Below are 27,568 nucleotides of genomic sequence, written 5' to 3'. Positions count from 1 at the left end.
TACTTCCTAATGTTTTACAGTTGCCTGCAAAAGTAAGTATATCCTCCTTTGATTCAATGCGAATTCTTATGCTCATAAACAAAACTTCGTAGGTTTAAGGTTATTAAAGACTTACGAATTAGATTTAAACTAATTTTAAGTATATATATATAAGATAAACTCAACCTTTACTTTGTCATAAAATAGAATAATACATAATAAAATAATTTTCAACCTCTCTGGAAATAATCATTGTGATTTTATGAGCATTAAGAGCCGATTCCAGTTCTTACAGAATGCAACATCAAATAAATTGAATTAACTCATAAAAACAAAAATAATATTTATAGAATAGCATAGTGTTATATTAAATGAACTGGTTCGTACTCCTTTAAAACATTGATAGGGAAAATCTTTCCCACTTCAGTACAACCAAAGATGAATTTCATTATTTTACTGTATATGATAAAATAGAAATATGAAAGAGCATACGAAACACTAAATTAGTTTACAACATGCTAAAAACAACGAGAACTAGTATTACATAGGGAAATGAAATTTTTCTAGTTTCGTTAAAGTATCTACTATTATGATTCCATTTCTCATAGTTAGGAGTTGTCTTACTTATTACCTAGGATTAACTACGAATTATAATATGAATAGGACTATCATTAAATAAGAGACAGTAAATTAATTTTTAGGTGTATTAATTTTTACTGTCCTATTATTAAAGAAAGAGAACTTTATAATTCTTTAATTTAAGGCCTAATATAATATTGACACTAATTTACAAAAGCAAGTGAATTGACGACACAACGAAGTTAATACTTGTAGTTCTACCGTTACAAACATCATAATTAAATTCTGTGAGTTCTTATTTATACTAGAGTGGTTGTAGGACTCAGAAAGGTCTTTAAGTTACAACGCTTGTTTTGATATATATTTTCAGTTTTCAGTATTTATTTTACACTAATCTTGAATTTGAAACCTTTCTTGATTACGAGTATTCCGTACACATGTTTTACACAGGACACATGGGTTCTATTCCTGGCAGGGGTTTTGTGGCTCATATGATTTTATGCTGTAGGTACATGCCTTATATAAGGTGACGTTAATCTCAAGTTATTTCGATAACGAAGAAATACACTTTTACAAAGATTATAAGTTAAATAAAAAAGATATTTTATTTGTTCTGAGTTCTTTTCCCATATTATTTTATAATGTATTTTTTCCATATTAGTTTAAATGATATTTGCTACAAACAAATTAAAGATAATTTTTTGTGTGTTTCTGATGATTTTAAGTTGATCATAGATAAGAGTACTGGATACTATAACGCTACTTAGTAATGTAAGACTGGAGTAAGAAAGTTTTATAAATGGCTAGAAAACAATCTAAAGATCTCACCTGACAAATTAAGACCTAACGTAATAATATATATGATAAAACTAGGAGGTAACAAGATAAACAATATTATATTTGGGTCATAAGTGTGCATATGCTTATTTGAAGAAATGAAGAGATTGGCATCTCTAAACAGGGAAAAAGGTACATCAGTTTAGATTTTAATATCAACCACTAGACATCACAAAGAAAGGAGCATATATAAAATGGGTTATACAAAAAGTCGTGAACAACGTCTAGGTTAGTAATTAGTTTAGACATTGAACAGTTTTACTATGAGGAAACTTATAGGACACTTAATGGTATGAAAAGAGAATCACTGATACATAAAGAAATAGATAAATTTAAATATTTTGGTGACTTTTTAATGCCAATTAGATACTATCAAATTAATTATAAGAGAAGTACAAAATTACGGATTAAGCGAAATTTTAAACGGTTCATAGTTAATAGAAGAACAGTGATGAAGGAGGAACTTATAATTAAATAAGCGGTAGCGGGGATTCCGGCCACGATTCTAATGCTCTATATAACACAGGAGCAATTATAATATAAGGAACCTGAGATTTATTAAGATAAGAATGATGACAATAATAACATGAATAACTTAACATTGGTCTTATATAATTTTTTTCTATACATAAATAATGAGTACCATAGTAGAGAACCCTTATAGTTTAAATGGTATATGATACGAAGAGGTTAAAGATAGCTATAGGTATGCTTTCTTGGTGATTTCAAGTTGATTGTAGGTAACGAGATAGGATAATTTAACGCTACAAAGTTGTGTCAGAGTGCTGGTAAACGGTTTGATAATTGGTTGAGAAATGGAGAATCAAGCGAGTTTATAAAATATTATAATAGAAAAAGCGATCCCTCTGATTGTAGGGACCGCTGTATATGTATAATAACAGGTATTAACCTTTAACCAATATAGATCTTGTTAGCAGGATTAAAGAATTACGAGCAGATGGGGAGAACTGAGTAGTCCTAATAAAAAATTAAATCTTTTAAGAGTTATCTTATAAATTGAATATTGTATTATGTCTCTGAAAGTTGATTGTTTAAATGAATATAGTGTTGTTCTTAGAGTTATGTAAAAAGATTCTGCTGGCTAAGATCTCTATTCTTCCGAAACTGTAAGAACGAAATCTGCGCACATTCGTTTACTTAACACGGGAATAAAGACAGACACACCAAAAGGACAGTTTGGGAAAATCATATGTGGATCATGTTTGTGTTTAATAGAAGATATAGACGTATTTATAGTTGTTACAGATAGTGGATATAATAGAGAAGTTATGGTGGTTAAGAAAAGAACATCGATTATATGTTCTAATTGTCAACTATTTGCAGTTAAAGCAATGCTTAGATTTTTAAATTTGTTTCCTTATGGAGAATGTACTCTTAAAAGATTTCAGAGGATTGCTAATTCATTAATAAAACAAGAACCATTACCAACTGAAGTAGTTAAAGAATTTGATAACGAAAGCGAAAGAGGTTCTGGAGGTATCGGATCATCAGGTGCATTATGATGTCCAAGAAATAAGGTAGAGCACATCTGCTCCACTTAAAATCAGATTATCATCTCCTCTAATCCCAATAGTGGTTGTATAGAAATAAAACGTAATTAGGAATATTATTTTTATATTTTAAACAAAAGCTTTTGGTAAACTTTACCTGGATGATTTCCTGTTCAGCATACTCTATCAGCACAATCTCTTATGAAGTTCTCAGATAAAGTTTGAAATCATTATGGCCATTACAACTTTAACTTTATCAGCAAACTCTCTAATAAAATCATCTGATAATTTTTGCTTTGATATCATCCCCAAATTGACGTTGTCAGCAAACTCCCTTATGAAATCTTCTCATAGATCATTACATGTTAAAGTCAACAAGTTGACTCTATCTGCAAATTCTCTTATGAAATATTCTGATAAATCATTTCACATTAAATATTCCCAATTGATCTCATGCTTCTATTTACTTTTAAAATCTTCTGTACCATTTTAACTTAAACGCATATAAGACCATTGCTTATCTGTTAGTGTATCTAGTATTTCGTCTGTCAATTTCATTGTATACGTCTTAATATTTTCCATAAGGCGTTCGTTATTTTCCTGAACAGCGTTTTTTAATTACTGGTTTAACATACCAATAGCAATACAAAAATTAATAGAGAGGTGACATTTACCACGAACACAGAGGTGACAATTTTACATTTAACCGAAGATTCCATTTTGGCACTTAGCACGGCTATTTTATATTAATTCTGCAAATGTCGAACCGCAAAATTGTTGCTTTAGTATATGAACCAATTGATGTCATGGAATTCATTGCAGTGGAAGCAACTAAAATTGAAGGACGCATGTGTAGAGACTTAAACTTATGATCTCCCGCTTTCATGCTCCATTCCACAATTTGTATGCAAGAAGTGCTTATCTCTATCTTCAGTTTATACTTGAATACGAACATCGGCACAAGCCGTCGAAAAGTTTACAAAAGGATTCTTTCCCGTTCGTTATTCTGAAAGGTATTGGTCGAGAGTTTCCACTGGAATTGTTATAGAGCAGTCTCTGTATCGCCCGATAAAATCTATAGGTGGACCTACACATGGTGCAAGCATAACAAATGAGACATTTTTACAGTGGATTTCTTCCTTACCACATAGCAAGGAAATATCAAAAGCAGTGAGAAAGTAATAAATGCTACTTTTACATCCTCAGAGCAGCATAAGAAAGGTAGAAATCTTTAAGCACATTCGAGATTACCGAAACGAGGGAACTTTTTGCACGTTCTTTTTAGAACACAGTAAACTTCATTAAGAATCTCAGGAACTAATTAATATTGCGTGAAGACTGGTTGCAGGTAATACAGTAACTTGTGATCAAGACAGAGAAACGACAATGGTTTCGTTAGCAGCAAAAGAGGAAAACAATTTTTTGACTGTAATAATTCACAGGAAAGATAAAGCAATTCCCCTTGCAGCAATGAACTCTAGGATTATCTTAAAGAACGAAACAATGCCTGTGATTATACAGCAACATTTTAACAGGATAATTGTTGTTGTTGAAAACCCTCAGAAATTAATAAGATGCTTCAAGTACGAGCTTGTACCAAAACTACCATCCTCATTTGACAGTGTATCATTCGGAAAAAAGGAATATACTTTCATATGTTATAAGTCTACTTATACGTCTTATTTTTCCGAAGACAGCTTTCCCGTTGTTGATGGTGGTTCCCACTTCATTGTGGTGTGGCCCCGACGAGCAAGTAATTAGAGTTTTCAAGCGCTATATTTCGTACATAAAATCACATTGTGGAAGATCATGTCGTATCGTATTTGATTTATACATAACCAATTTCACCGTAAAGAGTTAGAACAGCAAAATAGAGCTGCTAAAAGAACATCTACAAACATACCTAAAAATCTAAGGTCTTCACCAACAAGTACACTGCCCGATTTCCTTCCAAACAACAAGATACAATTTATAGATAATCTGCTAAGTAACTGCTCAGAATCAAATATAGGTATTTATGAAGGCAAATCAGATGCTGAAAGTCTCATTGTCTTAGTGTGCATAGATAAAGCAAAGACTGGAATGAATGTTGTGATTTATTCAGGATGTTGATCTGCTTGTTCTTCATACTCTTAAGTCTTCTGTGTCTGAAAATTTTTTTCTCTCAAATCAGCTTCAAAGCATGGAAAATATGCATTGTTCAATATTTCAAACCGAAATATCTTCTTTGTGAAGTTTGTGATATTCTTCTTTTTACCCATGCTCTCCCTCGATGTGATTCCAAATGGAGCTCTATAACCAAGTTAAAAAATCCAAATATTCTTCAGGATGTTTGTGAAGCTCATTCGACTCTAAAGGTTTTAAATCTGTCTTCGGCATCAAAAGATGAAATTGACAAAGAAATCTAATTCCGTTGTATAGTTGTAGGCAGAGTGAAAACCTTTATGATTTAAAGTATTGTAGTTACAGTAATGTAATATCCAAACATCAAGTGTATCGAGCATTTGATCTTGCAATACTTCCAGAGACCAGAGAGGCGGCTTCATAGCAAACACGCAGAATCAATTTACAAATCCAACATTTCATCCGGAACATGCTGTACTCAACATTATGGTGATGGGAATCAAGAAAAAAATACTAATTTTCATATATTACTCAAAATAGCCTGCACCACCAGAATTGCTGAAACTAGTGTTCGGTGAATGTAAAACATTAGACACTAGCAAATATTGTAAATGTATAAAATCGGGACTGACCTGTACACAAATGTGTGTCATATTTCAAAGATTATCTTGTGGCAATCGTACACAAGTCTCCATTACGATTTGGAAATCAATGTTAAGGAGAACGTTTAAGAAATCATCGGGCTAACATCTATGATATGATATAATGCATTCTTAACTTGGACTCTTTGACTGCCATTTTATTTATTTATTTCGCCTATCATGTTAAGGTAAGAGCTCGACTACTCTAATCTGTCATTGTTGCTGGAGAAATGGACAACACCAAAATTATATTTAATATCTATTAATGTGTATTTACATTATTACGATCTTGCTTCCATACAGGTTTACCTCTATATAACAACAGTCATTCAAAAAGTAGAAAGTTTAGATGAACGTTCCGAAAATTGTTGAAGTACCTATTCATATTAAACACATTATCTGATGATTGCACTTTTACTTTTTTTAATATGAGTATAGTTTAATGTTGCAAATTATATGAAAACAAATTTAAAGCCCTAGGAGGAAAACTTAGTTTAATAATTTATTATTAACTGATTGTTGCTGTTTAGCTACATAACGCAATTTACACTTCGAACTCTACAAGAATATCTACTTTGTGGTTAGCGTTTGCTTTTTAGTTTTAGTAGTATTAAGTGTTAAAAGTTACTTTTACTCATTCACAGATAATAGATGTCTATATGTCTACTCTCTACACTGAAAAAATCCGTTCTCCGGACAGCAGTATATTGCACAAATATTCGGTATCCTCTTGCTTACTACAGAAATCAGTACAGAGAATATGTTATCCGTATGTAACATGCACGCCCCTTAGATGCTACATCATGTCGTCGCAGGATGTCTGGCATCTAACAATTTTCCGTATGTCACGTGCATATACTTATGGCATTCCTCTATATGTTATAAACGTCCATTTGTATGTGAAATCCTGACCGCCTATATTGTTACATACGAAAAGTACGTAGAGATGGAAGACTTATACGGAAAGTATTATAAAACTGCGTTTTCAGTTGTACGTCTGCTGTACGTTATGTCAAAAAAAAACTACAGGAATTACGCATGAAACCTACCTTTTAAGTACGCCATCTACATTTTTCTCAGTGTATCGTAAAGTGTTACTACTTGTTTACATAATATATTAAAATTGAACACATCAGAATTATGTTACATTCTAGGGATATTTTATTGTAACATTTGAAAACGGATTCTATACAAGTTTCGATAAATGCACTTACGAAATGAAATAACGATTCTGAACTTTATACGCAAGAACTAGGTGTGTGCTAATTAGCAACAAAATGCATGGAAGTTTTAAACAACAGAAATACACCAATTATACACCTATATTATTGTGATTCTGTCATGAATAACTCATGTTATAACTACAGTTGGAAAATATACTTTTGGGAACGTTATTGTATAGTTTGTTACACAGTTTAGACAAACACAATTATAAGGACTGCAATTTACTATTCTATTTGGTTTCGTCGGAACAAAGAGTAACTTACAGAATATATTTATTACGTGTTAGTGTACTTGCACAACTTTAAGGTTATCGGTTCCATGCAGTGTTGCCATGTTACAGCTGGAAGTCCAAAAACGGGAATTTTGGACATTAAAGCTTAAATATTTCCATCCGTTATTTACCTTTAATAGGCACTAAGAACAGTTGCTGTATGTGAAATGAAATAATATTCCATTGTGATTCCAACGAAATATAATTTGTACTAATTAAGTAATTGCTATTGTTGCTATATTATTTAAACCCAAGTCAGCTACTTCCTTGCAATTATTAGGTGTTGAGCCATTGTCCAAGATCCCGATTTGAGAAGAGCCTTTTGTTTTTGGGGACTATACATTTTAAGGTTTAAAGGTATATAGAGTGTTCAAACAAACTCCCATCTTAAATGATTTGTTTTCTAAATGATTCTACTATCTTATTTCAGACACAGCAGTACATGTTTTGTAATCGAGTTTTAATTTTCATTTTCTCTCGTCATTTTCTTTATTTCTGCGGATTCGGCTGTAACATGATGCAGTATCATTTATACACAGTAGTAATTAGGATATTGGAGGTATTTTTTGTTCCTGGATGCATGGTCTACGTGCCATGGCAAAGTGTCCTTAAGAGCAATAACTTCTAAGTTGTGTCTTAGATAATTTAGCTCACCATCTTATTTTTCTCAGGTATACGTGGAACATGCCCCTCCAATATTAGAAACTGCTAACTTTTAAATTTGGTATGGTAGCATAGAATCGGAAGATCCTCTGAAAGTTTTGGAACACTCTGTCTTCCTTTTTGGGTAAAAATTGCCAAAATCCCATATTTGAATTTTATTAATCAAGAATTACTCATTGAGGAGGTGTCATTATCTTGTATTGTTATATTGGTGTGTACAGGGGATCATTCCTTTCACAAGGCGTGGGCACTCCTACATTGTTACACCTCAATTTAGATTTGGAAGAGGCACACCGGTACAGTCCTTAAATTTTGGTAATTGCTAAATTTAAAAAATATATATATAGTAGTGCAGTACATTCCTAAGTATCATTACAATGCTGGGGGGTTCATTTCTTTCGTTTTTATGGTAAAGAAATTGCCAAACATGTACATTTCGGAGCATACTCAGGCAATAAATTTCTTTTAAAGAAGACTTATTACATTATATGATTATATTGGTATATACGGGGGTCTATTTCATTACATAAAATAAGAGTATAATGATACAGAACTTTGGAAATTATGAAACGCTACATTACGGGAATGATTAATATTGGGAGTGACGAGAAAATAGTTAGTAAAAGTTATCTAGGTCCGCAAAAGAACAATTGTAATTAGGATGGTTCTCTCACTTGCTTTCAAGCTTAAAAAAATAAGGGAACATGTTTGCCGTAAAGTTGGTTATTAACGGTATTCATTCCATAACGAATTAGAAATGATACCACATTGACACTCGCCAGAGATAATAATTTTTTAAAAAACATGGAACGACAGAGCAAGATATCTATGATAGCAGTTCAGACCAGGTAGAAGACCGGAAGGAAGTCCGGAGTATATACAAAGATTATAATGAAGGAGAATACAACTCGTACCGTGCAGGAAGCTTCAGGCACGACAGAAGAAAATTATTTTTGTAAGTAACTGGAAACCTATTTTGGATTATGGGCAAGCGCTGTCTACGAACTCCGCTTCATTTAAAGGGAATGCGGAAATGAAACTAAAAACAATGAAGAATGAAGTCATCAGATTATTTGACAAGACCCGAAAGCATGGAACATTAGTGCATAACTGGTATTTACAGTGCTGGGCTTTCCAAGCTGCAAAATAAGTTGCCTTCGTTGACAATCTTTAGAAAAAAATCAGCTATTATTTCAAAACCTTCATCTAATAATCTGATAATTTCACATTTCCCTTTTTGGAGTTCCCGATTTTCGGTTCCCGCTCTAGACTGCTGTCTTCTTCCCGCTCTGAACTGCTATCGTAGATATCTTGCTCTGTCGTGCCATTTTTTAAATTTTTATCATATCTGGCGAGTGTCGATGTGGTATCATTTCTAATTCATTTTCGTACTCATTGATAACTAAATTGCACCAAAATGTCGCAAACGACTCATCTTCTGCTCCAACTGATGTTTGATTTTGAAATCTGCGCCTTAGTTTGTCGTTTAGCAGTTCAAGTACATGAAGGGGGTTAATGCCAACAGCCCGCCCCATTTTTCCACACTGACTACCACACCTAACACTAATTGGAGCTTACTACCACACACTAACACACCTGACTGATCTTCACTCAGCACCTATAACGGGGAATTTAACTGCTAGTGTTTCGAAGGAAAGGTGGCGCTGTCGGGGGAAAACGAGTTTTACACGGGAATGACGTACCATCCAGTGGTCAGTACGTAGTCCTGTACATGTCTACCAAGTTTTATGTTGATCCTCGCGTTCGAACCGAAACATGTCCCTTGTCAGTAAACAGAAAATGTTAGGCTCCAAGTTACAGGAATGTAACCTTTTCCACGAAACAACCTACATAACTTTCAGGAATAGAGTACGTGCTTTTGTGTCTTATTTTGCCAGTGATAGTTGCGTGACATTCTGCAATGATGTTCATGGATTTATGACAGATTTGCACATAACATAGGAACTTGATGAATCGAGATTTTATTGAATGCTTCGAAGAATAGCTTAAAAGGTGTATTGCTGCATATCAGGAATAAACTGTCTTCAATCCCAATTGCATATGCCACTTTTACCAAAGAGAGTTATGAATTATTCAGAAAAATGTTGACCTTAATTAAGTACAGTAAACATAAATGGAAGTTGTGTTGTGACTTCAAGGTAATTGAGTTACTATTAGGAATGTAACACGTTTATACGAAGTATGCATGCTTTCTGTGTGAATGGGATAGTCAGGAGAGAACTTCCCACTATGTGAAAAATGAGTAGACTGAACACAATTGGACAGTTGGTGAAAAGAATATGCAACGGGACAGTCTTGTAGATCCTAGATATGTTCTTGTTCCATCTCTATATATAAAACTTGGACTTATTAAACAGCTTGTGAAGGCAATGGATCCCAATTGGCCAGCTTTTCCATATCTTGCTGACAAATTTCCTCTCTCAGGTGCAAAAATAAGAGAGGGCGTGTTTGTAGGTCCGCATTTAAGAGAACGGCAGAAATATAGAGGTTTTGAGGTATGTCTCACAGATAAAGGAAAGCGTGCATGAATGAGTTTTGCGAAAGTAACCCAACACATTTTTGGGGAAGACGTTACCCTAAATACAAGGATATGGTGGGTGAAGTGCTTGCAGCTTATCAGGGTTTATGGTGGAAAATGTCCTTGACGGTGCATATCATGGACTCACATCTGGATTACTTCCCCAGTAATTGCTGTGACATTTTCGATGATCACGGTGAAAGATTTCATAATGTTATATCCACCATTGTAAAACGCTTTGAATCGAAGTGGATGCACAGCATGCTGCCATATTATTGCTGGTGTATCATTAGAGACAAGAGGGACACTCAGTACCAAAGAGATAAGTAATCCATTATGTAAGGTAGACAGCTGCTTCGCGTAACTACAATTCTGTATAATATATAGTGTCAACGATATATAGTAATGCTTTACAAACACAAACATTACGTGTTGATTACTCCAAAACTATCCCTGACGCAGAAGAAACTTAAAACAGATTTGAATTAAGGTGTGAAAATTCTTTCAGAATCACTACTTTGTTACCCAGAAAGAGCATATTCTTTTATTTTGTGGCCAACTGTGTTAGAAATAATGAAATCGGATTAGCTGATGTGGAAGGAATGTTTTTACAGAGTTTTGGGAATGTGAAACTTAAACAAAAGATGAAATCATCCCACTATCCACAATGCACAATCCAGTGCTCATCCATGATGAGATACTAGCTCTAAATATAATGCCAATTTTCAAATGAAGCATGTACGTCGTAAAGTCCGAAGAAGAACTCCCACAGTGATTCTTATGAGTTTGATTATGAGGTTGCACCCTATCCACTTTATTTCTTCACAGAAATGTCCATGAGGAAATCGAAAAAAATCTGCTTTGTATGATATGTTTTAATATCGGACAGATTTTAAAACTCTAATTGAAAACATTGAGTTCATCGTAGATTGAGGTTTGCCGCTACACCATATTGTTTCGGCACAACATGGATGATGTGCACAACTCGTGTGTATCCAATGTACTCGAAAACTTTGGAACGACAGCAACAGATATTTTGATGGGTATTGTACTGAAAACTACACAAAAGTCGCTAAACGGAAATAATGTGACTGAAAGGTTCACTCAGCTTTGATGGTATTCACTAATGAAACCGTATTATCAACTTCAAAATATAAATTCTTCGGTAATTCCAAAAATGGATATTATTGCAACTGCGAGTTGATGGGTCATTTGACGCAAGCTGGAACTCAAACCCAGCAAGGAAGAAATGATACTGATACACTTATAGCTAAAACAGCTGTAGCCAAGTTTTTCTATCCTTGGAGGCCCGTCGATGTCGACATTTTAGTCCCTTTGCTTGTACAAGATAATAATCAGTACGAAATCACATGTCGAAAGCCAGGGCGTCTCATCTAAGAACAGAAGGTCAATATCGTGCACAGATTAATTATCTCGTGCCTGCCTGGCAAAAGACATTTGGGTAGGCCAAACCTGGGCACGACCTGCTTGTACGGGACAGCCTGACAGTTTTTTTCTGAATTTCCTCAGTGCCTCTGGGTGGGAAACCTGGATGGTCCCTTCTCTCAGGCCAAGGCCGCTTTCTTCTCTAGTCCTTGACCAAACTAAATGGTAGATTCTACCTTGAAGTAGAGACTCGATCTCTTTTTGTTCATTTCTTGGAACAAACAATAATTTTGGCGTTTGAGCATCATTATTCACATGAAATTCTCGTCTCAGCCAGTGTTCTTAGGTTTCCTTAAAAATAATTTTCCTCTATTAACAAAATTTTCCCTCTTTTGTCAATTTTTTTTAGTTTATTGACTTCCAATTCCTATGACAAAAGTCATGTGATGAGTTTAATTAGGTAAATTAACGAAGTGTCAAGCACATTTGTTGATTTAGTTGCATTTTCCATCTATTTCTTTTACTTTACCTTATAAATACAAATACAATTACACCAGCCAAGCATCGGTGCAAATTATGTTACTTTGAACACATATACTTACACACAATCAATAGCTATTTTATTGGTTCATTTATAAACAACAAAGAAAATAGTAAGTATATCGGTCAACCAATCAGCGCGAGACTTTCCCTAGATTTTCAAGTTTTATCGAGATATTCCCTTATTGCTAAACTTATCTACGAAATTTCCCTCAAACTACGAACTCTCGGCTCGTAAACTTCTTGCCTTATCTCATTTCCTTGAATGATTGTCTAGTGTCGTGTATGAGTTTTGAAAACGAGACGAGAATATTCTGGTATCGTATTCTTTACTTCTGCGTAAGACAAAAGTCGCAATACACCCTTATAAAAGTCATGGTATGAGGAATCATAATATGGTTTGCTATGGGGTATCCATAGGTGGGGGTAACTTATAGGAGCTATGCCCACAAGGGCGGCATGCCAAAATTCACCAAAATAGAATTTAAATTACCTTTTTCAAAACGGAAGGTCATGTCTCATATCATTTTACAGTACCCTTTTTCCGGGGGTTACACTTGTGCATATGCATTTTGTGATATCGTTATTTGCATAGAGTTATGACCTGTTAAGATTTGAGACACATGTCAAATAGTGCATTACAACATATGCTGAATATGACCTCCATTGCGCTGGATACACAATCGGAGTCTTTCTTTTCACTCCTTCTGTACACGTCGCAGGGTCTGTTAGTCAGCAGAGGCACACTCCACCTCAATACGCCAGCAGAGATGGACTTCATTTTGGATTTTTACCTCATACACAATTCATTCCAAATAACTCACTAGACAAAGGTCTAGAGATGTGAGATAAGTGAACAATGATGATGACCATTTCATTGCACCCGCCGATCAGGGTCATACTCCGAGAGACGATGTTGCAACTGTAACTTGGACATGTGAGATTGGTGGGTGAGCAACACGAGCAGGACTGACATGGGATATTGCTGACAACCGGCGTGTGCTGCGATGTGGACTTATCACAATCGATGACACAATTGCTATTGCTGTTCTTGGTCATCCACTGCATGGCTTGTCCGCCACAGAACCTCTTTGCACGAAATTTGTAAACTAACTTGGAAACTGTCATATGTAAAATGTCATTTCCCTGAGGAGGCCTGGCTATGAAGTCAGGAGCCTTCAGTGTGGTACTTCTTCCACCACTCAATACAATTTAATTCGTTCCTCTTGTGTAAGTGCCATTGCGGATCGCCTGCAATGATAAAAATGTTCACCTCCTCACAATCTAAACTCTCACAGGTCATAACTTCTATAGAAATAAAGATATCACAAAATGAATTACAGAGGTGTATTCCCAGGAAAAGGCAATGTATTATAATATGACATGGCCCCATCCTCATTTGAGAAACGTAACTTAAATCAAAGATGGCCACTGCTGTCACCATAGCTCCTATAAGTTGTGTTCCCACCTATATAATCCCATCCAAACGTTACTGTAATTCCTCACATCCTTCGACTTTTATAGAGATTTGTACAAACGTTTGCTTCACTCTGTACTTAAGGTCATTACAAAGGGATTTAAAAATGTAGAAGACAGCTATTTGTTGTACAATCCCAGCATTCATCTGATGTACGACAATGGCATACCATCCTTCTTCCTTTGACAAATGAATGACATCAAGAGAATACAAGTCATTTACGGAGTACCAGTGCTCGACATCTACTTGTGAAATGAATGAAAGAATATAAAACGATACTTGCTCAAAAACGCAATTTGATAGGAGGCTGAATTTACCTCAGAGCCGCCAGACACGAGAGCCGCCAGACATAACAATGAATGAATGTCCTGACCGAGGTTTAAACCATGACCTCATGAATGACCTATATGTTACGTAGCCAGACGCGTTATCAACTGAGCTACGGGGAACTGTATAGGAACTGGGAAATAGGCGAAATGATATAAAAAAGGAAAGGAAAAGGGATTGCCTGAACTGAGACACAGTAACTATTCGAACATGCGTTAGTTAATGGGAAATTTCCTTGACGGAAACGCTCAAACATCAGATAAATAGTCGTTGAGTGATTTTCTTAAATGAGCAATGTGCCATGATACACCTATTTTACCCGAGTAGCATTACCTCACGTAATCAAGCACAAGCAACATGCCGCTTGTCTTTCACTTCAGGTTTAGTTGTGTTTGTGTCGTTGTGTGTTGAATTGGCATTAAATTGTGTGTTTCAAATTAATCGCAATCGGTAACTGATAATGGCATACTCGTTGACATTCTGCCTAAAGTTATGTGTAGTCTAACTAGATCGGACCGAAAGTTTACCAAGACAGTAATACTAAAAGAAAGAAACTTGAGCAACCATCACTTCTTTAAGCTACATTTCGTGCAGGAGTTCCACGGACATGATACCGACCGACAACGTGAATTCTGTGAATGGTTAACATGCACACAACATAAACAACCCAACCTTGCGACAAACATTATGTTTTCACGAGACCTCATTTCATCTTAATAGAACTATTACAGACATAATTACTGGGCAGACATAAATACTCATGTTGCCAAAGTTTCCCATAATCGAGTTGATCCTCTTATATGTTATGTGTAGTGTGCAATTCACGGTAATATTCTGGTGAGTCCTGTGTTCCTAGAGAGAAGATTAACAGGTGAATCCTATCAAAATATGTTAGAAGGGGGAGAACTGGAACCTAGTTTGGACAATTTGCCTCTCGGAAATCACCAGCACATTTACTGCAAACACGGTGGTGTGCCACCACACTTAAGTGTAAATTTTCGGCAATGGTTGGTCGCAGCAGTTCGTGAATATCGGGGTGAGCGTCGAAGTGTGGTGGAGTAGACACCGAGATCACTTGGTTCGTTAGTACTCTTTTTTCTGTGGTGCCAGTTAAAATCAGTTATTTACAGAAATCGCCCGCGTAGAATTGCTGCTCTACAACACAATATTCACGAGGCCTGCTTTGCTATTACCACTGACATTCTGCAGCGGGTTAGAGCCAGTTTGAGACATAGTATTGCAATTTTTGCACAACAAGGTCGACATCACTTCAAACATCTTCTACGCTGAGCACAATTGCAGCATTATTTTAAGTGTTTCAGAATCGTCCAACAGGTGGGTGATTTGAATTGAATGAGTTAGGTTAGGTGTGGTATTCCTCGTGTGAGTGCCGCAGTACTTTCTCCTCTTATCATTCATTTGTCAAAGGAACAAGAGAAGTTTATCATTGTCGCCTATTAGACGAATGCTAAGGATGAACAGCAATTAGATGTTTTCTACATTTTTATCTCTTTGCAGTGACATAAGTTGTATTTCTCACGAGCTCCGAAAATTTTCGTATTTCGTCTCATTTCGAAAACTGACACGACACTACACAATAATTCAGCGAAATAAGATGAGGAAACAAGTTTACGACCCGAAACGAGATCTGCAAATGTATAATGATGCTCACCAACCGAAAATCTTTATTTATTGTTTGTTCAAGGAAATGACACAAAGGTGATTGGGCCTACCGAAGAAAGGAGCCTTGGCTTGAGAGAAGAGACCATTTCGGTTTGCACCCGGGAGCACTGACGAAATCCAGGAAAAAACTGGCAGGTGTTCCGTGCAAGCAGGTAATTCCCAAGTTTGGCCTCCCCAAATACCTTGTGGCAGGCAGCATGACATGATTAGTCTGTTTCGTTTGAACTCGTTTAGAAACGTGAGATACTGACGATACTCTTCCCAGATGAGACAACAATTGGATAATGAGATTGCATCTAAGTGCCGCAGCAAGTAGAATACAATCGTATCCTTCAAAGTTGGTTCAGTAAAAAGCAGAATACGTTTGTAAGGAGTTTATAGCTTAAAAGTTGTTGCTTCTGTTATAAAATACTCATATGGTCGCAGTACCTGTTCAATTTTACTGCAATACCTCATGTTTATCGAGTTTTCTCTTGTTTTTGAGTTTTGGAACTTAGGCCCTTTCTAATTTTATTAAATTGTCCTCTTGTCCCGTCTCGTTCACATCACTGAGCAACTAATAGCAGTTTGAATAAATTCAATTCAATTTCTTTTTCATACCTGCTCCCTCCCCTTCTGATGGTGACGACACTAGCTTGGATTAACGTTGCTTGTAATCTTTTTTTATATCCTTCATTCTGGCCGTCCCTTCTATTCTCCTTGGTTCAGGATACGTCAAACCACACTCACGTACTTTCGCTGTTGTCAACAAAGATGTTTCAAAGTTGCATTTTTGTTTGCGATATACCAGTATAGAGCCCAAACGGTTGGTCCAATTCCGAAAATTCTATTATCTTAGATTGGAAACACATACTTTAAAACAACATTCCTCTCTTATCATTTTTTCGTATCTTCAATAGTTACCGAGATAGCCTATGATAGCCCTAAATTATGTAGGGAAGCTTATATCTGCTGCTAATCTATCCTGAGAAGATGGCGAGTATCGTAAAAATAAACCCATTAAAATGATCAGATTGGGAAATTATGATTTTCTCCATTTGTGTTGGAACTAATGTTGTGTTTATTCCTATACCTTCCTTATTATCTTCGTCTCATCGTTATGTTTCTTTGTAACTAAATTATCTTTAAAAGTCTCGTTGTCAAGAATAGAAAAGTGGTGCTTCTTTCAGAAATTACAATATCTATACATTATTGACAAACGCCACATTGAGTTTTAAACCTTATTCTAAACTCACTGACTTTTTTCACTCATGCAATTTCTAAAGCTCATGCCTTTCAGCAATTGATGATGAAGCTTTACCCGAAACTCTCGTAAATGTTTTTTGTCTCTAATTTAGTGTCCGCAATGTGTCTTGAACTGTATCTTTAATGTATCTATAGAATATATATAATGTTCTTTACAATCTTCTCTTGGAAGCTTAATACATTATCTGTTATTTCTAGTATATCTTGTTACTCGGCACACACAAACTTTTAAGTTTCTCTAAAGGTTCGAGCGTTGGGAAAGGCATGAATCGCAATGTTGTTTAAAGCATTTAAGTGGCCTAAGGTGCACACAAACTGTTACATTTTGAAATATAAATGCTTAACTAACTCTTTACGATATTTCCATCATTCCGAAATCTTGCTGATAATGAGTTTAATATGTTTATAATGTACGTAAATTTTAAATCGCTTGAAATAATTTTAGGAGTTTACAACAATTATATTGATTATATACCCTCTTTCTTCAAAAGTTATTCCTACCATTTTTCTTACTCATCAACAGCAATCAACATATTAGTCTTTTCATTTATCTCATGCACTCTCTCTCTCACTCATTCACTCACTATCATTCTCTATTATATATATTCTAAATTTCACTTTTTTGTATTTGTTTTTCCGAGGTTTGTTTTCTTAGTGCTGTAGTTTCGTTCGTTTCTATTTTGTTTCATTTAAAGTGTTTTAATGGACATTTTACATTTACGACTCAATCTAGTTCGATTAAAATTTGTCCTTCAATTTACTGTTATTTTCATGCATAATTTTCAGAAATAATATTATATCAGGATATTCGTTGGGCTTCGTCTGTTAAAACTGCAAACCCTTCAATATTCTACTATGTCATTTTTGTTTAACACTTTGGTCGTTAATCATCCGCAAATAAACACTTACATTGCATTCCAACTTCTCTATTACCAGGTGTTTAATAAATTGTTATTTTAATAAAACTGTAGTAAATGTAATTCATATAAACATTTGTATAATTTCGTTGATACAGGTCCTGGGCTATCCTTTTAGAATCAGTAACTATAGATTTTATTTTCTTCTTCGTCGAGACATTTCTAGATCTCGAATGTGAAAAGCAATATCTAACGACTCACAATAATTTTAGTTCTATGAACGAACAAGGCGAAAAGCATCTTCCCTGTCTCTACAACCTGAGGCATTTTTTATTTTCAACTGTAGATGGCATAGAGAGTCAGAGTGATATGCCACTATGGTGAGGTTTACAAACGTATAAGAGTGAGGCCACTATGGTGAGGTTTATAAACTTGTAGTGCAATATGGCGTCGTGCAATATGTCTTTCGGCACAAATTGCCGATATGATTTGCATTTTAAGCGATATGAGTGGTATTAGTGATCCAGATAATGCGGATTATGTTCCTGAGGTGGAAGCGGAAACATCAGCACCATCTCAAACGAATTCGGTTAGCGCTATTGAAATATCTTATATAATGTAGATTATCTCATTATACATGTACGAACTCTGTTGGTTATCTCCTTGTACAAGCAGGGCACGTAGTTATCTAAGTCTCAGTTATTGCGTATCAAAATATTGGATTTTTGTTACGAACGTAGATGTAATCGTGTACAAGCGTTAGTTATGAACGTAGATGCGTACAGAAAATACAGTGTCACAAGTGCAAATGTGTATATGGTACTGGTGTGAAGTGAAATCTTGTCAGATGTTAAACCTTAGGATAGAGATATCAAAATTAACTCTACGTCCTGCGGAACCCAGAGGCTCAGCAAAGCGATCAGAAGCGCTCTCTACCAACTTCGTTCCTTAGCCAACTGGATCCAGTTTCCAGTTCCTATTTCTGTGAGAACTATCTTAATATTTTCCTCCCATTTGCACCTAAGTCTTCCTAATGGTCGTCCTCCGTTTGGTCTTCAAGTCAAGACTTTGAAAGCGTTTCTGCTTTCTTCCATGCTAGCCATATGACCTGCCACCTAAGCCTCATAGACTTGATTACCTTAACAATGTTTGGTAAACTGTATAAATTATGTAGTTCCTCGTTTCGAAGTTTTCGCCATTCCCCATTCTCGTTTCTCTTGGCTCCGAATATTCGCCTCAATATGTTATCCTCAAATACCTTCAATCTATGTTCTTCTCTCAGATTAGGGACCATGTTTTACAACCGTATAGAACAACAAGCATGATTATCGTTTTGTGTATTTTTAACTTCAAATTCCTCGACAGAATTCGCAACGACAAGAGATTTTGAACTGAATAATAACACGAGTTTCCTGTTTCTAGTCAACATTCAATTTCTTCGTGAATAAAACTTTCGTCTGTTAATATTGATCTTATATATTTGAAACTATGCACTTTGTCAAAAGTATTAAAAGTATTATTTAATATTTTAACGCATCCATGATTTGCCGTTATTGGTCTCGACGCTCTTCCATGTATTTAGTTTTTTCTGCATTTACTTCAAATCCAGTTCACCGCAAGCGTTTCATAAGGTATCTGCGTTTCTTTCTATTGTTTTCCTATCATTCCATATTAAATTAACATCATCAGCATACGCCATGACCTAGGACCTGGTACCTGTCTTTGATTTTCCTTGTAGCGTGTTCCACGCCATAGTTGAATAATAATGGCTACAACGCATCTCCTTGTTTTAGGCGCTTCTCAACGTGAAAGCACGTGGACAAAAATTTTCCTACCCGGACTTTACTTTCTGTTTCATTTAAACATACTTTAATTAGCTTTCTCGGTTTTTCAAATTGTGTAAGGACGTAGTACAATATTTCTCTCCTAACCGAGTCATAAGTCTTTGCAAAATCCATAAATAGTTGATGTACCGGAATATTGTAGTTCCACTTCATTTCGGGTATTTGGCGAATGGTAAATATTTGGTAAATAGCTGATCAATTTTATATTATAATAGCTACTAGAACATGAAACGTGTCTCTTTTCCATTTGTTCCAGATTAAGGATTTCAAACTAGTAAGTTTCAGTGGTAAACCAATCCATTGCTTTGCCGTCAAACTCACTTACAATGCGTACTATTCATAACACTATTACTTCGTTGGTGACACCAAGTAAATGATGGGGTGGACCTTTTAATAGACCACGGCTGTTTCATCCCCTCTCTATCAAGGTCTGTATGACATGTGCTTACAAACGTCAAATAAAACTTCCAATTGAAACGTAAACAACAGACTTTTCTGTAGAAGGTAATACCTAACAATGCATATGCACGTAAATGGTGATAACCATCAATAGTTAGAAACATGCTACTTTAATTTGATTTTTGTTTCGTTTATAATTCAAATGCTAAATTGACAAAGAACAGAATAAGAACGAGAGATACCCGCTCATGATGCAACTTTAAAATCAGTATTTTTCTGCAGCAGATTAAATACATGCAGCGTACTAAAACAATCAACTCCATTTTTCCAAAAGTAAGGGAACTGTGCGTTATCGCCTTACACACCAGAGGTATAGATTTATAATACACCCTCTAATTCAGGAAATATTAATTCCATTTCAGAATTATTTATTTAATTTATATTGAAAAAACAAATATCAAATTTTGTTTCAAATCTCATTGTAGATTAATATAAGTTTTCTTGTAAAACAGAAAAATGTTTTATTATTACTTTCTTCTTTTATGCTTTTATTTATTTATGTGATATTCTAAATTGTAAATTGCATGTATGTATTGCAAGCTGTTTTGCGCGTTGTATTAATCTTGCATTCATTCTTTGCCTTCTTTCTATATTCTGAAACTTTAATAAGTATGTTAATCGACATAAATCTCCACTAAATTAATTGTCATAAATGCATTCTATACAATCTTTATTACCATTGTCGTTTGAATGTTGACATTGAAACATGTGGTTTCCACAGCTAATGCTGACATTTGGATTGCGAAGCAGAATTCCATTCAAAATACCATAAGAATTTCAATCATATATTAAATGTTTATTAAAAAGGTTGCCCGTTCCTACACTTTCGATTGTCATTTCCTTAGTGACTCCAATTGAAATAAAACAAGAATAATTTGTCTAGCAATTAAAGAATATAACAATATTTTTTTCATAACTCACATATTCCCTTACAATATTAATATACATGATTTTAAAATTTGTATCATACTCACAAAATGTTAATAACAAGTTAATGTCATTACTAATTAATTCCTAGGATATCTTTGAGCATATTTGTGCTAGATAAATAAGATCTGAATGATTGATTCTTTCTGCTTTTAAGTAATTCATCATGACTTTCGATTCTTCTAAAATAAAGTCATGAAACTCAACAATTTATTAGCTTTTATATACCTTAATAAAATAAATTGAATTAAATCTAAGCCAATTCCATAAAAATTGTTGAAATTTGATCTTTAGTTTTCACTCCTACTTACATTTTTTGCATTTGTTGACTTATGGAATACATGTAAGATGGACGTCTTATGCATAAATTAACCAAGCACCATTTTGAGATTTTCTAGATTTTTACATCAGTGAGTACAGAACACTGTAAATAAAGTTTTCAAAAATGGTAAATGGTAAAAATAAGGTTTTGAAACCCTTCCATTTGTTGAAAAATTCAGGAAAACCTTTTCGACCAAACGCCAAGTACTGGATCGTAATGGGAACATGTTTTTATTTCCTTCAATATCCAAAAACCGTGTTTCCGCGCATAGTCAACTTATGCATAATACCGTCCACGATGGACGAGAATTATCGTAAAAGAAACAGTTGACTAAGCAAAAATACTTTACCATATCCATTATATCGCACAGTTAAATATTCAATGCATTCAATTAAGAAGTACCCACTTCACCTTTCGATTGATATTCCTATAACCATCTTCTCTTTATCTCAATTATCGGTATTTTAAGTTTTTTCATCTTTTATTAAATTTCTTAATCTTTAGTTATTTTTTTCTCAGTATCGTTAACATACTTCTCAGCCGTATTTCTATTTCTATTTATTACCTTATCAGTTTTTCTTTGCAGCTGTCAACGCAATTTTCAATAGAAAATATATTAGTTTTTTCTTCTTGCTATTGTTAATCTTTGAAAACATTGCTATTACCCAGTTTCCTGAAGTTAAAGTTTCTTGAACAAGCTATGTCAGAACGAAATGCATCCATAACTTCAGAGTTAATAATACACAAACATTCCTTAAGCTATAGTAAGAATATTTAATAATATAGTTATAATATTTTAAATTGTATACTTACTTTAGAATTATATTCTTCTTATTATTATTTTATTTATTGGTAAATAGTAACCCAAAATAAAATTCATTAATTTTGTATGTAATAAGATGGTCAGTAAGATTTTAAAATTGAAGGTAAACTATTACTCCGGAAGTACTATAGTTTAAGAAGGATTAACATTTTATTAAAATTACAAGCAGTAGATATTACACTGTCAGAATGTTATTAAAAGACATAATAGAAATGCAAATAGATAATGAAGATAAAATAACACGAGAAATGAATCTAATTATATATATTCTCGTTAAAAACTAACTACCTCTATGGCCTATGGAACCCAAAGGTACGATGCCGCGTTCAAAAAAGCTCTCCATTGACTTCTATCCTTAGCCAATTGGATCCAGTTCCTACTTTGTATTCCTATATCTGCGAGACCCATTTTAATATTGACCTCCCTTTTGCGCCTAGGTATTCCTAATGGTCGTTTTCCAATGGGTCTTCCAGTCAAGACTTTGACGGTGTTTCTCCTTTCTTCCACTCTAGCTACACCACCTGCCCACCTAAGCCTCCTAGACTTGACGACTCTGGCAATGTTGGGTAAACCGTATAAATTATGTAGTTCCTCGTTATGAAGTTTTCGCCAATCCTCAGTCCCGTTCCTCTTGGGTCCGAATATTCGTAGCAGGATCTTGTTCTCAAATACTTTCAATCTATGCCTTCTCCTCAGAGTAAACGACCATATTTCGCAACAATACAGAACAACAGGCATGATTATCGTTTTGTATATTTTAAGCTTGAAATTCCTGACAGAATTCGCGACGACAAGAGATTTTGAACCGACTAGTATCACAAATTTCCTTATTTTAATTTCTTCGTAAATATGATTGGTTAATATTTATCCTATATATTTGAAACTATCCACTGTATGAAAAATATTATTTAATATTTTAAGGCATCCATAACTTGCCAGAAAAGTAAACACACAACAGAACAAGACTGCACTTATTTAATATAAAAACACATTTACATGTGACATTTCGATCTTCTAGCCATTTCCGGGTGTTACAATTTTTTCGTTTCCATACAAATTTTAATGCTATCCCTAGTTTCAATCCAGCTATCGTCAACACTAGTGCACTCCGAATCTTCTAAAGCCGAGAATCTATTCGAAACTTTAATCTTGTATTCTTCTTTTACATGGCACTCTTCTAATTTCTTTAAATTATATCTGTTTCCGGAAATGCAATATTACCTTTATTGAACGATAATATGTCTCGTATTATCGCTGTTACCAGGTAGTGACCATTGTCACAATCAGCCCCTGTAAACGACAGGACATCAATTATACTAGGTTGCTTTCATCTATCTACTAAAACATGATTAATTTGTTTATGTGTTTTCTCATCTACTGCTGTCCAATTGTATTTATGAACGTCGCGATGTGGGAATTTTGTGCTCCTCACTTCTAGGTTTTGGATGTTGCAAAATTGAATAGTGTCACAAAGTTGTCATTACTTCCTTTATGTAGACTTTCGTTCCCTTTAACCGGATTGAAAATATCCTCTCGTCCTACCTTCGCATTGAAATCCCCTAATAGTATTTTCATATGGTATCGCGGTAGTTGGTAAGATATCCGTTCCACTTCTCCACGTCTTTTATATCATCATCATTACCTTCAGTTGAGGCATGTACATTTAAAACAATAATATCACACCACCGTCCTTTAAAAAACTCTTTCATTAACAAATTCAACCCCTTCAATTACTGGTAATATTCGTTTGTGATCGAAAAACCCTGTTACTAACCGGTGATTTTTATTTCCTTCTCCGTAAAAGAACGTAAAGTTTCAAGAATTCACATATCCATTTCCCTTCCATCTAAATTCCTCAACTCCTACTAGCTTCATCCTGTATTTCTCTAACTTACTCGCTATGGATTCTAACGCGCCTGCCTTATAAAAACTTCTAGTATTCCATGTTCCAAATCTCATGTCTATTTTCTTTTGCTGAGGTCGTGCTAAGTTATCAGTGTTTGTCGGGAGGCTTTTGTGAATAGTTCTGCACAAGTGCGTTTTTCTTCAGGATGAAGTTTTTAGGCTTAACCAGACCAACAAACTGCAGAATCACTACTAGCCGTCTGCCTGCGACTGCTTATTCAGTATATTCGCAGCTAACTTCAATATCTAGAGACCTCTCTTCAATCCGCAACCTGAGGACGCGCCATGCTGTGGTGACAATAACACGGATATGTATTCTCTTTAGTATCGACAAATATGTTTTTAGATAATAATAATTTCCATTTTTGCGCAAATATGCCAACTTATTACAAACATTCAGAAATGGTTGATATAGGTTCACTTACAGTAATTGCCGAATTTAACCATGAAACTGTATGTACAGCTTTTTCCTTTATTTTTGCTGTGGTCAGACACAATATAAATAAAATAACAGAAGGAGATAAGAGTACTGTTTATAAGTGAAGAAACTAAACTCGTGTCTCTCTTTGCAACTAATGTTTTTTTCTTAAAAATTCCATTAAATTAGTCGGTGTTAAGAATTGCTAAGTTGTCCAGCAATATACGAACATTTAATGACGGGAAGGAGTCCAAGTAATATGTATAGACTTCTATTTAAATTTTCGGTGTGGTTTTCCTTCCTAGCAAAACAGATTATTATAAGAATGTCGGGTTTCTATGAGCTCATTCTGAAAAAAAGAACATATCGTGAAAATAATACAATGGATGTCTGATATATAATTTCTTTCTATTCTTTTTCTCATAAACATAACTAACCTAGACTGCTATTGATAAAATTTGATTGCATTAATTAATTCCAACTGTAGTATATTGAAAGTTGATTATTCATGTTAATTAAAATAATTAAATTCATGAAATTAAAAAGTAATATGCAATACGAAATATGAAATGAATTGGTAATGAAATCAGAAATGAAAGAGGAAATAATCGAATATATTTAGAAATGTTAGCTACCAGATATGTTAAAGACAAACTTACAATACGACCTTGTGAAACTGAATGAAACTAATTGTAATAGTGAGAGACTGTAAATTCATTTACATGAAACTTATAAATTTATATTTACACATAAATGTAGTGAAGACACAGAGCAAGTGTAGAAAGACAAATAAAACGATTATGAATTGTGATATCATAATAACAATTTCTGATTCGTATCAAATACACAAACTCATTTTTATAAATAAAGTTTGATAAAATTATTCCTTTACTCCTTGAAGGAAGAATACTAACTGTTATTATGTAAAATCTAACGGAAGTTATTCCTTCTTATGGTTTCAAAAGTAACGAAGAAATGTTATTAGAAATTGTTCGAAATTCATTCGCAATTCAATATCAATAAGTGTCAGAAAATTAATTTAACGTAAATAGTTATGTAAAATTATATGATTTTTTTTACTATTGAAACAATATAATAAGCATATTTTGTAATATTTCTCAGAGAATTACGAACCAGTCAATACTCTAAGGAAATTCCAATTCTAATTTTGTTTGACTCTCGTTTAAGTATTTAGTTCTCTTAATGAACAGCTGAAATAGAAATAATTGGTATTTTTCTGTAGACCTACATGTGTGTTTATGAGAAATATAAGACTTTATAAAATTCGTTGTATTTTGTAACTAATATGTATTCGTTGTACATATTATAAGTAACTTGGAAGATGCGTATTTTTATATTCAAAATTTTACAATATTTGAAGCACACCCTACACATATAGGTATCAATAACTATATGATGTCATTTCCCTTCTTAATTTATTATCAAAATTCGCCTGATTTCATAACTAAATTTACTAGTTTCAAATGTACAATTTTAAACGGAGAAAATCATCTTTCTTACCTAATTTCTTAATTCATTTTATTTTTCTTAGTATCCTATTAAAAAACGAATGCATTACTGTTTGCGTTTACCATGTTTCTACTGTCTGTTTCAAGTCTTCTGAAAATGTATTTTTTTTTAAGAAATAATGTGTATTTCGAACCTTTTCAGGTTTCAAATTAAAACCTAAAAAAATTACGTTTGAAAAATGACTATTTTTCGTCACTGAGTAACAAATCAACAATGCGTAATAACCTTTTCGTAAGTACGATGATATAAGGCCTATGATTCCCGAAGCAAGCTGTGAAAAATTTTTAGTTATTTGTCTCTCTAGAGCAAATGATTTTAAATATAACAGTTAGACATTTCATTCAGCTGTAATATTTAGCTCTTATACTCTGTTGCAACATTCATTTCTGCCAATCAATGATTAAGATATAGCAATATTGTTTGTTTATTTTGAGCATGTATACGATTTTACATATAAGTCGTATTGGTCAGGGAAGCCAAGGTTTTCGTTCTTTCTACATTACATGCAGGTTGTTTATCAAAATTATCATTGACAGTATTGCCTAAAAAACCTTTTGCTCCCACATCTTTTCTTTCGCTGCTCTAATAATCCTCTCACTTGCTGGGTTTATCTATACATATTAAAGTTTTATACATATATGTATGTCTTTCGGTAAACATTGTCACATATAAATGTATAATACTTTTAAATGTTGATTAATGTTCATGATTTTCGAAGAATTGTTCGGGCTTTAAAATAAATTATAGATTATAAGGATAAAGTAGAACGTGTTGTTATTTACAGGTATATTTTAATTATGGTGTCCAAAGATCTGTAAGTTACTAAATATTAGAAATGATATAAATGAAATAAAACAAATTAAAAAAATATTTAAAGAAATAATCAATCTGAAAATCTTATAAGTAGTCACAACTTACCCTAATTTAATAATATACAAATTTCTACAGATTTATCGTAAAATATTCTTATTCGATACTTATGTTCGTGAAGTAACTAACAAAATTACTTTTGAAAAGTTATCATCAAATGACCTATTTCAGTCTATTGTTTCGTAAATGTCAAAATATATGTGCAATACATTTTCTTAACAATTAGTTACATTTTATCATCACTCACTGGCAACTATTCCTGTAATTCACTTCCTGTAATTCAATTAGATTGTTTGAGTCATATATGTATACATGTCTTTGGAAATATCGATGTGATGATAATATTTATTAATATAGCTTTTTATAGTTAAGAAGTTGAGAAACTAGAAAGTATTATGATTTAATTTATTTTCTTTACTTGTTACAGACGGATTCTGTTAACGTAAGTATATTATGTTATTTCGCATAATTGTTCGCAAATCAATACTTGTTTCAAGCTGATATATATTATAATCATAACATTATTATTATTATTATTATTATTATTATTATTATTATTATTATTATTATTATTATTATTATTATTA

Source organism: Thermobia domestica, chromosome 4 (genome assembly GCF_964235325.1).
Source record: "Thermobia domestica chromosome 4, izTheDome1.hap1.1, whole genome shotgun sequence".
NCBI classification, from domain to species: domain Eukaryota; kingdom Metazoa; phylum Arthropoda; class Insecta; order Zygentoma; family Lepismatidae; genus Thermobia; species Thermobia domestica.
The sequence above is the reverse complement of the archived record's forward strand: the minus strand, read 5'-3'. Positions refer to the sequence as shown.